The following is a 16,099-nucleotide window of genomic DNA, read 5'->3' on the forward strand; positions in this document are numbered from 1 at the left end:
TGTTCTGTGTTTCTCCAGGAAAGTTCAAGTCCCGGCCCAGAGCGGCCCGGATCGTCCACGCTGAGCCCCGTTTCCCCGGGGAATCAAGGCTGCCCGAATGTGGACTGTCACGGGCGCGGCGTCAGACGTGCGTGGGTCCGTGGGGGTGGGATGCGTGAAAGCCAGCAGCCTTTCGGGAAGGGGGGCTGAGGACGAGGACCCCACGCGCCTGTCTGCGAGTCGCTCCCCCCGCGAGGACAGCGCGGACGAAAGGCCCCCAGGAGGCTCCTGCCTGTGGCTGGCAGCGTGCCGGTTAAGAAGAGGCCATTCTCTTCTCTCTTTGCAGCAAGAGTTTCTGCCATGTGTGCAAATGAAGGGGCCACAGGCGTTAGTGACCAAATATCCAGTAGCTGCCAAAACCCCGTGGGGACAGGTACAGGATAGCTGCCATGTATAAGGTTTAGTATTACCCCAAAGTCACCAAAAAGCAACCAAACCAGTCGGTGCCAAAGCCAGGCCCAGCTGAGCCCAAAGGGCTACCACCTGGAACCTGCTTTTGATGACCTGTGGACGCATCCAGCCAAGGCCGCCTGTGACCCAGACACTGCTGGTTGAATAGACAAGACTGGGGTCGCGGGAAGCGTCAATGAGATTACTGGCCGAGGGCTCGCCTTCCCACACCACGGCCCTGATAACCTCCCGGAAGAACGCACTGTCGCCAGGATTATATTTCTCACCTTGTCCTTTCCTGCGTATTGCCTGCTCTCTGCTGAAATCACTGGTCAAGAGGTGGCATCTTCTGGAATCTCTCCTTAAATAAAAGCAGGCGGATTACTGGAACAAATTAACCTCACGCATTATGCTGTATGGATTTTATTGTATTCATAAATATTAGTAAGAGCCAAAAATAAGTCACACCAGGGAAATACACCATTAACCTTTTTATAAATACAGGACACGAGAGCCTAATCAGGCACGCTCGACTCTGAGTGTCACAGAGGCTTTAATATGTACCGTGATGCTCTCCCGAAAACCTGGCCCAGGAACCGAACACTTGGAGGCAAGGCTGTCAGCGACGATTTCATTTACATCTCATGTTCCTGCCTGGACGGAAGAAGTCCTCTCACTCCTAACAGCCTCTTGCTAGACTAACGTGGGTCCCCCTGGACTGGACTGCCCGAGTTTCACATCTCACGCTGTAACACATGGTAGACCGGACACAAAAGCTGAGGCCCAATCGTACTTCTGAGTACAGAGACCATTCATAGCCTGGTGGACATAGCCCATGAGTGGTTACGGGGTCGAATCATAATAGCTGATATTCTCTGTGGCCGGCACTGTTCTTAAGAGTCTTACATGTATTTTCTCCCTTCATATTCACAACAACTCTAAGGCTAGCCCCACTTTTTTTTTAAGATTTTTTTGATTAGGGAATTGGGGGGATGGGAACAGCGCTGGGGAATTGGGGGAAGGGCAGCAGACAAGTTGCTGTCCTTTTGTTCTTCAGTCTAGTTGTGGAGGACGTTGTTTCACTGGCCCAAGTTGGCACCATCATTGCACTCTTCCCGGGCGAGGCAGATCAGTCGCCGGCTTCTGGATGGCCGCTCACGCTGGCTGCTGGCTACACACGGTAGCCCATGGCAACCCACTGCCACAGGGGCTGCAGCCTACGCCATCGCCGGCGACTCATGGCAGCCCAGCTCCAGGTTGAGCTGTTGTTCAGCATCTTAGCTGTAAAGGGCAGTGTCACTGGCCCTCATATGTGGGATCCGAACCGGGGCCCTCTGGCGTCCCAAGCCAGTTCTTAACCATCGCGCCACTTGGCCGGCCCCCCATTTTTTGAAGAACTGAGCCCAGCAGCATTACATAACGTGCCCAAGGTCACACAGTTAGAAAGGAAAAGGCCCAGAATTTGAATCCAATTCTGTCCAGAAGTGTTTCCTTCATGGCCTGGAACACCAGGACAGGCTTCTTGTTGCAAATATCAAATTCTGGGTCCATGTTTTATTTAGGTGCATGTTGTCGCTTAGCTATATTCATTCCACCTCTGTTAGATGACGTTCCCCAAAGGAGCGGCCTGTTGTCCGCTTGGCTTCCCCTCCTGTAACGTCACAGCCATGTGGGGACAGGAACTCCCTTCTTCTTCCAGACACAATGGGCATCGAAAGTAATTTCCTTTTCTACAGCAGTGATTCCAATCTTGTTTTTGCACCTTTAAATATAATTGATAATTGAGTTCCACCCACAGCATTTTCAAATCTATGAAAAAAAATGAATCAAGTTTTCTTAATGTGAATGATATGTATATTTCACTTTCCATATCCTTCTGTATTTTAAACTTTGCACAAGACAATTTTAATCTGGGGTTCATTTAATTAAAATATGAATTGCCAAAGTGTACAATACTTCCTATGTTAAATCTTATTAAGACTTTGTTTAAAAATAAAGTGAAAAACACCCTAAATCATAGGCCTTTAGAACTGGAAGTTACTAACCCAGCTCCTTCATTATAAGAGCAAGAAACAGAAACCCAGAAAAATTAAGTAATTTGCCCGTCATCACCGTAGACTGGGTCTCCTAACTCCGTCATCACACAACAGTGAGTTATAAATTAGTTGACAGCAAATTTTATTCTTAGTCCATATTTGAAACTGAGAAAATGAATTCGTTTTTGAACATACCTGCTTCACTACGCCGAGTACTTCCTGTGTGTTGTGTCACTGACCGTATGAGGTAGGTACCGTCAGTGTGGCCATTTCACAGATGAGGAAACCGAGGCTGAGAGGGACGTAACGTCTGTAGGTTAGAGCAACAAGTCCTAGGAATCCTGCCATGAGTGTAACCACCGAAGAACGAAGGGTGTGCCAGCTCGCTCCATACTGTTCAGAGGCACACACGGAAGAAGTCACAAAATCTTTATAAATAGTAATAGTAAAGGTTAACGACCCGTAATGATTCCCTCACCTTAGGTAACACACAGCTCAGAAGAAACCAAAGGCTTTTTTCATGCCACCATCATCTCTACCTGACAGTGACTCCCGGGAACACAGAGTCAGAGTCATGAGCCCGTATTAAAAGCCGGCAGTAGAGTTCTCTGCATAAACAGGTATGAGCACCCTCTCCCACTAATGGTCTCTGCTCCGAGCTCAGTTGGCCGGAAGCAATATTTGGGATGTTCTCCCCATAAGGAAGATTGTACTAGAAGGTTTTCCGTATTCTGATGCTCACCTACATGTTTTTCCCCTGAATTGAAATTGACACCCCTCCCACACACGTACACCCCCATACTGAGGGCAGGCCGCATTTCCTATGGAGGCCTTTATTTCTGTTTTAAAGGTAAGTCTTTCTTTCTACAAAGTTACATATATTATGTTTTCATAAATTGAATACTCTTTCAATCCACTTGCAGACGGAAAGGCCTTTGGGGTTGCAAGCTTCCCTCCACAGCTGGCGGCGTTAGAGAGGCAGGAGGGTAAACTGAGCGGGGAGCTGCGTCCTTCTGTGGCGGCCCCCCCCCTCCCCGCACCAGAAGAAACGAGCACCGAAGGGTGTGCAGTTTCAGAGGGTCTGCAGGCTGCCCCATGAATTCCTCCTCTTGGACATTGTAGGGAATTAGCCCTGGAGAAGGAGCTAGGTCTGCAGAATGCAGCACTGAGAAAGACGGCTGGGTTTCTGCGGCGTTTCATGCCCCTTCTCGTGTTTCTCATGTGGACTCCCAGGAACCTCTTCTGAGTGGTATAACCACCCCTGCTTTTCTAATCCTGAAGGTTCTTTTTCAAGTTAAAGTTAACCGCTGAGTTCCTTGGCCCTGCTTACTATTCGAGGTGAGAAATACTTATGGATTCAACAGCTTTTGCTCAAAAACCTTTTGGTCAAAGTCAATGAAATCATTTTTAACGAGCATTCCTGCTCTAAGAGTCTCCCAGGAGTAAGAGCGGTCCACACCCGTCATGAGACAAGACACTTTGAAGTGCAGAGTGTGACGTGTGCTCCAAGTATGAAAACCAGAGGCCCAGCTCTGAGTATCACAGGGAGGGTAGGGGGCGGCGGACAAGACTGGCTTGGTCAGGAAAGGCTTCAAGGACATGAGGCTGGAGTGTGCCTTGAAACAGGGGAAAGGACTTCATAAAGAACACAGAGGAGAAGGCAGAAGACATGGGGACGGTCCGTGGAGACCTTCATCTGCAGTGTCTCCAGGGGACAGAGAGAAGCTCACAGAACGCACCCAATGCAACGCGCCTCCTGGAGCCCAGCTGGTGACAGACAGGCCAGCAGGAGGTGGGGCGGAGGAGGGTCTTCAACGCCTGAGGAGATGACCGCCTTACTGAGAAGTGACCCCCCCAAAGAGAAAATGAAAACACACTTCTCTGACCCAGCTAGTCAAGCTTCAATTGAAAAACCTCTCACTCCAAAGCAGCGTTCAGACACCCCACATCTTAGGGGCATAGGGTCGCCCCAGTAGTGTCTGCCTTCCTGCACAGAGTGATGGCCCCAATGATGCTGCCACCAGCCACGCCTCAGGGTCATGGTCCCAAAGCGCCTCCACACCCTCACTTCCAGAGCCTTTCCATCCTGCTGCCACCCCTCTTCAGCTTTGGGCCATCTCATTGGGTGACAATTGGAGTGTTAGTTACCTGCTCCTTTGTCTGGCTTGCTTGTCTGTTTCGGTGTTCCGTGATAGCACAGAGAGCCTGGTGGAGAAATCCCTCTAGCTTAGCTGCTCCGCTCAGAGCTAATTCTAGGGCCTTCACTCCCCACCTCCAAACGTAAGATTTCTATTCCTAAATCGGGGACTATTTCCGTTTCCTACCTATTTCAAACACACAGTAAGCCCAGCTGGTAATGTCGCAGCTTGTATGTCACAGCAATGGGCCTTGGTTCCTCTTTATAAAGCCCACACTCCCAAGGCGATGTGATGGGAGGGTTGTGAAGATGATGGAAACACGTGGAAATGCAATAGAAGTAAACAATTTTCAAAACTCTCTCTGGAGGTGGAAAGCCTTTAAGCAGCTTTGTAACTGCTTAAAAAATAAAGCTCTCGGGCCAGCCGAGTAGCGCGTTGGTTAGGAGTTGGCTTGGGACTCCAGCTCTAAGCAGCAGAACCCTGGTTCGGATCCCACATGAGGGCCAGTAACACTGTACCCTCTACAGCTAAGATGGTGAACAACAGCTCAACCTGGAGCTGGGGTGCTGTGAGTTGCTGGCGACGGCGTAGGCTGCAGTGGGGCTGGCCGACAGCCGCCATGAGCAGCCGTCCAATGGCCAGCGAGCGACTGCCTCACCTGGGAAGAGCGCAATGATAATACCAACATGGGCCAGTGAAGAGACGTCCTCCACAACTAGACAAGAACAAAAGGACAGCAACTTGTCTGTTCCCCTTCCCTGATTCCCCAATGCTGCTTTCCTCCCCCCAATTCCCCAATAAAATCTTTTAAAAAAATTTTTTTAGTTTAAAAAAATTTTTTAAATAAAGCTCTCTTCAGGCCCCCCACCAGTGTGCTTAAAAAATAAATAAATAAAAACAAGAGAGAGAGAGAGAGAGAATATAAAAAGAAGGAAGGAAGGAAGGAAGGGAGGGAGGGAGGGAGGAAGGGAGGGAGAGAGGTGCAGTGCGCCCCGGGTACTTGGCCTCGAATGTCCCACCCAGGTCCTGGATCACCCACTCTGGGCTCCCTGCACTGGGCAGGTTGAGTTTCACTTACCCCAGACTGATTAGCATAACAGGTTCTTCTCAACACACCCTCCTGTTGCCTTTTGAACCACACACAAAGGGAGTGGCACAGCGTTGTTTTTTTTAAGAAGTACAAGCATTTCAAGGTAACTAGCAAATTAAGTGTCGCCACCTCCAGACCCAGCTTTAGCCGGTTTCATTAGCAACTGCCTCGTTTCCTTAAAAGGGCTTGAAATCTCTGTTATAAATCCCTTGACATCACCAGCTGGCCCCTCTCCACGCCAGTTGGAGCATTTTTCCTGAAACAGTGCACAGGGCCCCAGAATTTTCCACCTGTCTGAGCAGCCGCACTCGGCCATTCATAGGCCCAGGGCAGCCCCTGTAATCCGAGCTCCAGCCACAGGATAACACCGACTGCAGCCAAGTTTAATTCAGAACAAATGTTCCTCAAGTCCGTACCTTTCTAGAACAGTGGAGAAGGGGCGGGGTTTCTTAACGCAAATCTGATTGTCCATACTAACGTGCTGGCAGGTCACCAGAGTGCTCCTGGCGTCCGGTCATCTGCCCCCTGGTGGCATGTCCATCTGTGAGAGGGCCGTTCGTTCCCTGTCACTGTCTATTGTGTGGCCCCACACAGTCCAAGGAAAGTGCTTGCCACGCTGTGGGGATGCAGTTTTCTGGTGAGTGCAACCTGCTGCGTGGACAGTTACCGGGGGTGCTGGGTTTCCGGGTGAGAGCGAGTGCATGACAGAAAGCATATTTCTACCTGGTGTTGTGCCCCTTGTTCCCAACAGCCAAAAGGTGAGAACTACTACATGTCACAGACAGGTGATAGGCAAACAAATGTGGTCCATACAGACAATGGAATGTGATTCAGCCTTAAAAAGCGAGATTCCAACACCTGTCACGGTACATGTGGAGCCTGGGGGCGCCGGGCCGTCACAGGGCATGAAGGCCTCGTCGCTATGGGCGCCCAGGGGGCAGAGCCATGGAGACGGGAAGTGCCCTGGAGGTCTCCAGGGGCCTGGGCAGGAGGGTTTGGTGGCACAGCGTGTCCGTTTGGGACAATGAGAACGTTCTGTAAATGGGTGGTGGGGATGGCTGCACAACCATGTGAACGCACCTAATGCTGCTGAACTGGACATTTTTAAACGGTTTTTTAAAAAGCATGTTTCTGAAGATATTGTAACACTTCTTTAAAGGAGGTGTTTGGGTTTCTCATGGAACTAGAGGGTCCTTCTGGGAGGGCAGGAAAGTTCTGGGTGATGGGATGTCCTAATGGGAATGGGACAGTCCTGTGTCACCATGCACGTGCTCTACTTCATGAGACTTGGGTTCTTCTGGGGGCCACTTGGGATCTTAAACAGCCAAAAAGAGACACACTTTGGGATATTAGAATGCTTGGAAAGATACCTGAGACCATGTCACATGCTACCACGAGGCAGCTTTTACAGGAATTTCCATGGAAGTTTCCACAGGTTTTAGAACTTATGTGACTGGCTTCCATCTGAACATCAAGGGTGGGGACGGGCTGTCACATGTCCCGGCTGTTGGAGATGGCCGCTCTTTCACTCTGTGTGAACTTCCCAAGCGCCTACTATGTGCTATCCTTCATTCACCAGACGTCTCCTGGTTGCTGACCAGGTGCCTTGAGAACGGCCCTGAACAGGACCAAGAAATAGATTAAACCGTTCCATCACTGTTCTCAGGGACTCGCTGATCCATTGAGAAGGTGATACGGGCATTCAGGTGGCAAAGCAAAGTGATAAAAGTGCCTCCGAGGGCACAAAAGCAATGCCACGGGGCTCAGATGAGAAGTCACTCAGGATGGCAGTGGGGACAGGTGCCGGCGGGAGGCTCCCTGGAGGCAGTGCTTGAGCTTGGCACCAGGGCACCACCTTTCTCCACGAGCAGATCAGAAAGGGCTGTCCAGCAGAGGACATGGCCCACCAGACATGCTCACCTCACCCAGGACACCGAGGCACCTGTGCCCCCAGCGTCCCTGCCGGGAGGGGCAGGGGTTTCCCAGGACGGAGGGCAAAGCCCCCATGCCCACCGCCTTCCTCACACCTGCATCTCGCTGCGCTGACACAAGTCCCACGTGACCTCCTGCAAGACAGAGCGTGAAATCCGGACGCTGTGACAGGACGACCTCCTGCAGCCTCTGTGCTCACAGGGTCACAGCACAGGAGACCACTGTCCCCACTGCCACTGAGGCTCGTTAGGGCCTTTGTGCTGCCTGGCCTCTGGGTTCGACCTCCACACGAGCACCACCTGGGACAGTGGACAGGACTTCAGTGACTGGCCACCACTCCTGGCTCAGGAGCTAGAATCCGCTTGGGATGAGCAGAGCCTGAGTCAGAAACGCCGGCACTGTCTTCACAGCCCAGATGCCCCACCCAGAGCTTCTTCATTTGTTCGCTCATTCATTCATTCATTTGTTCAGGGACAATGCCACACATGCATTTCATCTCCCTACGCCCACACGAGGTGGCATGAACCGAAATATCCCGCACAGCTCACGTGGAAATGAACCATCAGGGACAGCCGTGCCTCAGATCACCGGAGACCAGCGCCCACGTTTCACGGGCTGGTGAGCAGTGCCGGCTCCTCTGGGAGGCCAGGGTCACACTGTCACACTGCACCTCAGAGCCACTACCTCATACCCACTGGGAGGCCGGGACAGCGGCAGGAAGGCCACGCAGTCCCGCCAGAGCCTGGTCCTGTGGTGGCAGGGACGCTGGGTCGGAAGACCTGTGACATTCCCACCCCACTATCTCCATAGCCTCGTTTTTCTCTGGGGTCATTCATGGCTCTGATGTCACCCCCCTCCCAGCCATCCTGCCGTCCTTCCTCCTGGTCGCACTCAGGTCTGTGCCCTCAGGGACACTTTCAAAGGTTCCAGGACACAAGAATCTCTGCCATTCTCTCATTTCCCTTTTTTCCTTATAGTTTAGAGCAATTTAAAGCATGAAAAGACGACGCCTTTTGGGTCAGCTCCTCCCACCCCATCCTTCCACATAAAGGAAACAAAATCCCAGAGACATTAAGTGACTTTTCAAAGGCCACACAGCCATCTGGAGCTGGCACTCAGCCTTCCATGTCCTGGCCTGACTTCAGGAACCCAGCTGCTGGCCACGGGCCTCCCCTGAGCCCTGGCGCTGCTCCCCGGCACAGCTGACGGGCCGCCTGGTTCCCCTCTGGGCTCTGCTCTCGGGGCCACAAGGCCGTCTCTGGTGCCCTCAAGTGGCCGCACTGAGTAGTGGCGACCTGCTGGCATCCACGAACCCCTAGCCACCTGCACCCCAATGGGCAGAGGGCTTGGGCTTCCTGTTTGTTTTAAAGATCATGAAACATGGCGCATATCTAAATTCATTTCAACACAAGTGCCCCAGGTGCTCTCAGAAGCACAGACTAGCCAGCCCTGAGCCCTGGGACAGCTGGGAATGCTCAGGGCCTGCTAGGTGCCTGCTCCCAGGGGGCCTCTTCAGAGCCTGAGCCTGAATGTGGGAGCAGAGGGGGGTGGCCAGGTGACACGCAGCTGGTTCCCTTCCTTGGTCCTAGGAGCCCCAGTGCTGCCCTCCCCTCAAAGGACCAGAGAGGACAAGTGTTCAGGGCACAGAGCGCTTGGCAAGGACAGGACGCCTCCCTCGAGCAGAGGGGCTGGAGGCAGCGGGGGAGGGGACCAGCAGGGGTGACCTGGAGCAGGCAGGACACTGGGGGTCCCTGAGCAGTGGTGACAGCAGGGGATTCAGGCCCCGGGGTTTGTGTCACGTGTGCTGCTCTCACGTGTGTGACCAACGGGCTGTCCCCGGGGACCCCGTGAATCTCACTCTAAGGAAGAGGATGGCTGAGCCAGGTGAGCTGAGAGTCACAGTAACAGCCCCGAATGTCAGCAACTGAGCACAGTTAGAGCGACTTCTCACACAAATGTGAAGTGGATGCTTATTGCTGAGCAGCTGTCTTCTAAACCGGTCACTCAGGACCCAGGCTCCTTCTGTCACCTCCACTGGACGCTATCATGCAGCCAGGTGACAGGCAGATGAACGGCCACGTACCTGGGACTTGGCGAGCTCAGCCGGAGGTGACGCACACCATCACCTCTGCCCAAGGTCTTCGGGGAACACAGTCACACGGCCCCTCCCACGTGCCCTAGAAGCTAAGACCTGCTGCCAGAGAAATAAAAACAATGATTGTTTGATTTATAGTTTATTCTGCAAAATCTAGAAAGCAGCCTGTTCCTGGGAAGTGTGTTAGCAGGTGTAACCCCAGGATGCTCTGGCCCCCAGAACCCCCCCAGTTGCCCCTTGGGGTCACCAGCATGTTCCTGGGATACAAATAGAGGAGGGGGAGACCCAGGTGCCTTGGGGACAGTGACCCACGCGGGCAGAAGCTGCAGGAAGCCCAGAGCATGATGGGAGCACACAGCCATGGGGGGGATTGCCGGGGTAGGGGGCGGCCTGGGGCCCTGTCACGCACGGGCAGGCTGCGGGTGCCGGGGAGGGAGTGCCGGCTGCGGGCAGGACTGGACAGCAGCTCTGTGCTGTGAGAATATTAGCCAGGAAGTGACGTGGAGGTGGGGACACAGGGAGAGGTGAATTTATGAGCCGACAAGAGGCAAGATTCTAAAATCAACGCAAGTCACACAGGCCGCCTTGGGGGCAGGCTGGGCCGTGGGGAGAAGAGAGCGAAGTCACGGCTGATGGTGGGCCCGGCGGCCTGCACCCAGACAGGGGTGTCGGGGGAGGAGGAGCTGGTTTGGGGAGGACAAGAGGAGCTCACACCGGGAACCCCTGCATTCCTAGAATGACACGAGGCACCACGTGTCACTCTACTCAGTCTGAACATCGCAAAGCAGTCACTGAGCCACCAAAGGACCTGAAAAGCTGTGCCATGGCGTGTCTTCGGCGCCTGTCCTGACCGGTCCCCGTGGGCTGGCATGGAGCCCTGCACGCAGTGGGGGCTCTGGGCTCTGACCCCACTGAGGACCGGGCTTTATCTTGGGGAAGGCCAGGCCGTACACCAGTGCACACAGGGGCCTGGAACCCCAAGGATGGCAGAGTGAACCCCTCCCTGAAGACACTGGATCCAGAGATTAAAGACATGCATTGCGCCGGCCTAAGGGACACACCGCAGCCACTCCCTCAGCCTTACGCCCCTCAGGCCAGGACAGGAGGACAGGTGCGGGCAGCCAGATGGGGGGGTCGACATGCAGCTCTTCTCTGTGCAGCTGGCTCCCCCCATTCACAAGACTCCAGAGGGCCCTGAGCCGGACACATGGTGCTGGAGGCTCAGGAGGCGCCCGTCCTGCTGTCCTCATGGAACTGACTCAGTGTCCCCACCCCTCAGGCATTTGGGATGGTTCCATCTTCATGATTTTTGCCATTTCACCTGGGCTGACTTAACCCTTTTCCTTAAAGAGACCTTAGATCAATTCACTTTTATATTTAGATTCTTCCTGAGCAATAACTACGAAACAGCAAGTTTTGTATGTTATATTTTCTTAACATACTGCAAAATTAAAAAATGTAACCATTAAACTTGAACACCGGGCCACCACCTCAAACGTTGCCTGTGCCCCAGAGTGCCCAGCTTGCGGAGGCCAGCCCGGGCTCCCAGCCAGGCTCTTGAACCATGGCCTAATGATGACACTTGCTGAGTTTCTGTCTTCTTATCTATAAAACGGAGGAAGCCTCAGCTGTCCCCAGCTGTGCTCAGGATCAGGGGCCACCGCTTCGGACCAGACCGGCCGATCACTCCAGGCGGCCCCAGCAGCCATGCTGCTCCGTTCGCTCCCACTACTTTCCCGACATAGGCTGCACTCGATGGCTGTGCTGTCCCCATGTCACAGCTGAGGCGGCCCAGGAGGCACCAAGTGTGGAGGCATGCGGACCTCATATCTCAAAATCTCGACGCTTTCCAGCTACGGCCAGGCCAGCCTTCCAGAAACACACCACACAACTCTTTTCTGTGGGCAGCTACGCCCCAGCCAGCTGTGAGCTGGAACTCACTACAGCAGGATCAATAAATCAGGCTGTTTGGCCCAAAGACTTCAGCAGGATGGGACCACCCTGGAAATCACTCAGGCCAGGCAGCTCTCTTGGCAAACAGACGAAGCTGAGGCCAGTGACTTCACAGACAGGCAGTGACTCCGAAGTTCACACACACAGCTGGAGTGGCAGCGTGGCGACCAGACGCCAGGTCTCCCAGATGGGACATCTGCCACGGCTCGTGCTGGCAGTTACTTTTCCACAGGCATGCCCTTTTGCACACACATGATCGGAGATGGCCCGTGGGTGAGGGGCTGAAGTTGGGTTTTAAAAGTTAAACGCTGGAGGATGGGGTGTGATGGGCAGCGTGAGCTGGGAGTCGGGCCGACAGAGAGCAAAGCTGGCTCGCCGCTCACAGGTCTTGCAGTGTTGTGCCTGGTCGATTCTGCAGCAGCTCCCTTCCCTGCAGCTCCCTTCCCTGCAGCCTGAGGGCAGCAACACCTGTCCTGCAGGATGTCGTGAGGACAACGTGAGATGCTGGCACTGGCCGTGTCAGGTGCTCCAGCTGCCCTCAGCCCCAGGAGACCCCATTTACACAGCATGGCCCCCAGGACTCGTGCAGAGGCCGTGCATTACCGGACATACCATTCTAGGTCGAGAGAAGCGAAGCTCCGGGAACCCCCTGAGGAGCAGGAACTGAACAGCCCATGGCTTTTCAGGAACTTCGCCTGTCACTTTCAGGTGACAGCGCCAAATGGTTTTCTCCTCGCAAGAAGGGAGGAGGAAAGGAGAATGAGAGGATAAGAGGGTGACATCAGTGAGGTGAAGGGAGGTCAGGTGGCACGGCTCCCAAGCTGCCTGGAACAAGCTTGAGTCGGGTTTTCAAAAGGAAGAAGCCGTTTTTAGAGGAGGAGGAATGTCGGCAGCAGCTAGCTCCCTGGGCGGGGCCTCCTCCTGTGGCCGCGATTTTAGGAGTGTCCTTGGATGGGAGCCTTGGCTCTCAGAGCACAGAACTGGGTTTCCTCCTGTCTGGAGGGAGGTGTCCCTCGGGTTTTCGCTCAGGAGTCAGTGTCAGGCCAAGGACTGCCATCTGTCCTCCCGGAGAAGCCCCCTCCCCCGCCCCGGTCAGGCGGCACCTCGCTGGGCAGGACATGCTGGGCTGCCCTGCCAACAAACGCTGGTGTCTGGCAGCCTCTGTGAGCGCCTCAGAGCCGGCCCAAGCTGTAGAGTTACCTTCTGAAAGTTTAGTCCCTGGAACACAGCAAACCCCCAAAAGGGAAAAACCTGTTTACCTAAATCACAAGGAACACAGAATCAAAAATGGCAATTTCCTTCTTCAGATAAAGAAATTGAGGCACAGAGAGATAGCCCCCTTTCATAAATGCTTACTACCTCGTCATTCAACATCCAGCAAATATTTGTGAGTGTGAGGGGCAGGGGGGCAGGAGGTTTCTGCATCCCGAATCTCCACAGCAGCCTCACAACATGAGAACACTACAGCTCGAGGGGAAAACCTCGGCCAAGACCGCCCACCACGGCAGAACCGCGACGAGAGCCCAGGTCCACGGCCCTGATGCCCCACAAAGCTCGCACTAGAATTACCTCTTCTGCCCCCAAGTAACCTTCACCTTTGTATCAGTGTCTCCACGCAGAATCCCACTTACTGTTTCCTAAGACTTTCGTGATCTTTGTAGTCCCATTATTTTTAGCCTCAGAGTTGGGGGTGGGCTTGATGCCTGGAATAGTAAAGAAAGAACTCGGGGTGAGCACGCAGCAAGCAGGGGACGATATTCCCATGGTCCCCATGTAGGCATGAAGGCACCAAGACCCCCAGAGGTGAAATGAGTCGCCCAAGGTCAACAGGAACTGTGGTAAAGCCAGAGCCCAAAGCCCGTCAGTCTGACCCCAAAGCCCAGGCTCCCCCGTGGCTCCAGGCCGCCTGATGAGATGAACATTTAATGACATTGTCAACCGACAGCTGTTGGCTCCAACTTGACGCCAACAGGAATCCCTGATTTGGGGCGCCGTGAAGAAGTTAGGAAGCAGCGCGGCTGTGCGGCCGCAGGGCTGCGAGGCGGCCCTGGGCGAGGCCCGTCCTGCTGGCAGCTCTGCTCGGCTCCACCTGCTCCTGTCTGGTCCAGCAACACGTCTTCAGTGCCCGTCTTCCGTGTCTCAGCTCCAGCCAGGGGAACAGTCTTCCGTGGAAAGGGAAGGTGGGGCTGACTTGTTGAGAGAGACGCCCCGACCTTGGTCCCCGACTGGTCCATCGTCATGTAAACGAGGACTGCAAATCCTCGAAGTTTAATTGGTCCAAAAGGCACTGTCCTGATTGGTCAGAATGGAGCCACTCTGATTGGTCGATGAAGATCCTGATTGGGATATAGCTGCACAGCTTTGACAGGACCTGGACGGGGAAAGTCTCAGTCTTCTTGGTCGAAATACAATTCCAGGAACTCCTTTATAAGGGCTGGCTCAGATGGCAGGGACATGGCTCGCATAAGAGGCCTCTGTTTAGAAACAGCAGCTATGCTCCGCTTTTAAATTTGAGCTCAGTTAGCCACCAGAGCCTCTTCTTGGTAGGTGTCTTCTTTCTCAGGGTCCACAACATCTGCGCACCTCGTTGAATGGGTAAAAGTATCATGGAGAGAGACTATATGGATTGTCAACAAAAGGTCGCTGCCACCAATCCATTGCCAACAGGTGTCCCCAATCTGAGGAGCAGTAAAAGGAGTGACTTTATTCAGGTAAACAGTTTGCTGGGGAAACACAACCTCCAGAGAAAACCGAAAGTGCGTTCCCCTGAGACAAAGGGGAGGCCTACTTATATAGAGTAAGTGCTTGCCCTGGTCCCTGATTGGTCCATTTTTATGCAAATTAAGAAACCAAATTTGCACCATCTGATTGGTCCCAATAGCACCGTCTTGATTGGTCAGAAATGCACATTCTGATTGGTTGCTAAAGATGCAAATGAGAATATAGCTGTGCAGCTCTGATTGGATGAGAAGGTCTCAGCCCATTGGTCAAAATACAACTCCAGGAATTCTTTTATAGGAGTTGGCTCAGTGTGCAGGCTGGCAGGTCAGTCTTGGGCTTCTCCCTGAAATGCCAGCCTGTGTGAGAAGCCTCTGTCAGCGGTGGCTGCTAGACTTCCCTCATGAATTTGGGCCCAGTCATAACCACAAGGATCACCCTTGGCAGGTATATTCCTTCTCAAGATCCACAATCTCAAGATTCAACTAGAAGTGACCTACCCCTCCTTCACGCCCCTTGGGAAATGCTCTTACTCTGCCCTACAGCTTGAGAACTCATTCTGCTGACTGTTCACGCCCAGCCCACCCCTCCTGGAGGACATGGGCTATCTCATCTTCCCAGTAAACGTCTGGCAACCAGCATGTGGCTTTCACTTAGCCAACATTCAACACCTAATTGAATCTAACATTATATTTTACAGATGTTTACTCCCATCTAGTTTCAGAAAAGATTCGATAGCTTACATGGAGGCGTGTGTGTGTGTGTGTGTGTGTGTGTGTGTGTGTGACATTTCCATAAGTCCAGACACCCAGATCTTAGATTTTTGTCCATAAGCTAGGATTAAAAAAAAAACATTAAAATACATTAATAAGGGTTATTATTATATTCCTGTCAATTGTGATCATTTATTTGAGCGGAGGCCTCCTTAGTTTAGGTCATCGCATCCCTTATTTTTTAGCATAAGAGGGCAGGTGTTTGAATTTCCCAAGGACCTGTAATAATACCTTTCATATCTTTGAAGGGGTCTGGCTCTGTTCAGTATTTCCAGGGTGACAGTTGTCCCCAAAGGCACAGAGTCTTCCCTTAAATTCACACACTGTTAATCTTCGCGGTAGGTTTATAAAAGGGACACTAGTTAAGGGACATGGTAACAGTCACACTGTTGAAAATGGGCGTCTTCTTGGAGATCACACAGCCCCTGAGTGAGATACGTCACAAACCGCGAAGGCAGAAATCACCCACGGGGACACGCGGAGTGTCACAGATTTACTGACAAAGCCACTGTCTTTGTACTCACTGTCACACAACTTGGGGAGCACTCCAGCTGGGAGTTCAGCAGCTGTCCTCTGGGTGGAGGTGTTCCCAGGTTCCAGAGCGGGGCTGGCCAGAAAGCCACCGAGGCGCCAAGTTCAAAGCTGCGGGCCGAGTTGGGGAGACGCCTAGAGCACAGGCTCCGTCCCTCCCAGGTCAGTGCACCGGGGCGCCCAGCACGCAGCGGCTCCGGCCCGCCTGCTGTGCAGGAAACTCGCTCCTCTCCGCCACAGCGGGCACAGGGAGCCCCAAAGCTCAGGGACCCGACTCGGGGTCACTTCTCTCCTTTCTTTCCGTGCAGTCAGAAGAGGGAAAGGGGCGCCCTTTCCCGGCCACCCCGCGGGCGCGCACTGCCCTGGGGCGGGGGTGGGGCGGGGCGGCGCCTCTCGGGCCTCCC

The 16,099-nt window shown here is 53.4% G+C and overlaps 2 long non-coding RNA genes across 3 annotated transcripts; both read right to left on the reverse strand.

Annotated features, from left to right (window-relative positions):
- Window positions 1-1,741: 1,741 nt before the first annotated feature.
- On the reverse strand, window positions 1,742-6,118 carry LOC109392305 (uncharacterized). The gene is made up of 3 exons (XR_002126033.1): window positions 5,682-6,118; window positions 2,661-2,893; window positions 1,742-2,238 (listed from the first exon to the last, which is right to left on the reverse strand). It is a non-coding gene; the product is annotated as an uncharacterized LOC109392305 (long non-coding RNA).
- A 5,013-nt stretch (window positions 6,119-11,131) lies between these two features.
- LOC109392315 (uncharacterized) lies at window positions 11,132-16,062 on the reverse strand. 2 transcript variants are annotated; one of them, XR_002126035.1, is made up of 2 exons: window positions 15,689-16,062; window positions 11,132-13,376 (listed from the first exon to the last, which is right to left on the reverse strand). It is a non-coding gene; the product is annotated as an uncharacterized LOC109392315 (long non-coding RNA). The 2 variants fall into 2 exon arrangements; XR_002126034.1 differs by having other exon boundaries at window positions 11,132-14,351.
- Between the last annotated feature and the right edge of the window lie 37 nt (window positions 16,063-16,099).

This window comes from Hipposideros armiger, unplaced genomic scaffold (assembly GCF_001890085.2).
Source record: "Hipposideros armiger isolate ML-2016 unplaced genomic scaffold, ASM189008v1 scaffold_324, whole genome shotgun sequence".
In the NCBI taxonomy this organism is placed as follows: domain Eukaryota; kingdom Metazoa; phylum Chordata; class Mammalia; order Chiroptera; family Hipposideridae; genus Hipposideros; species Hipposideros armiger.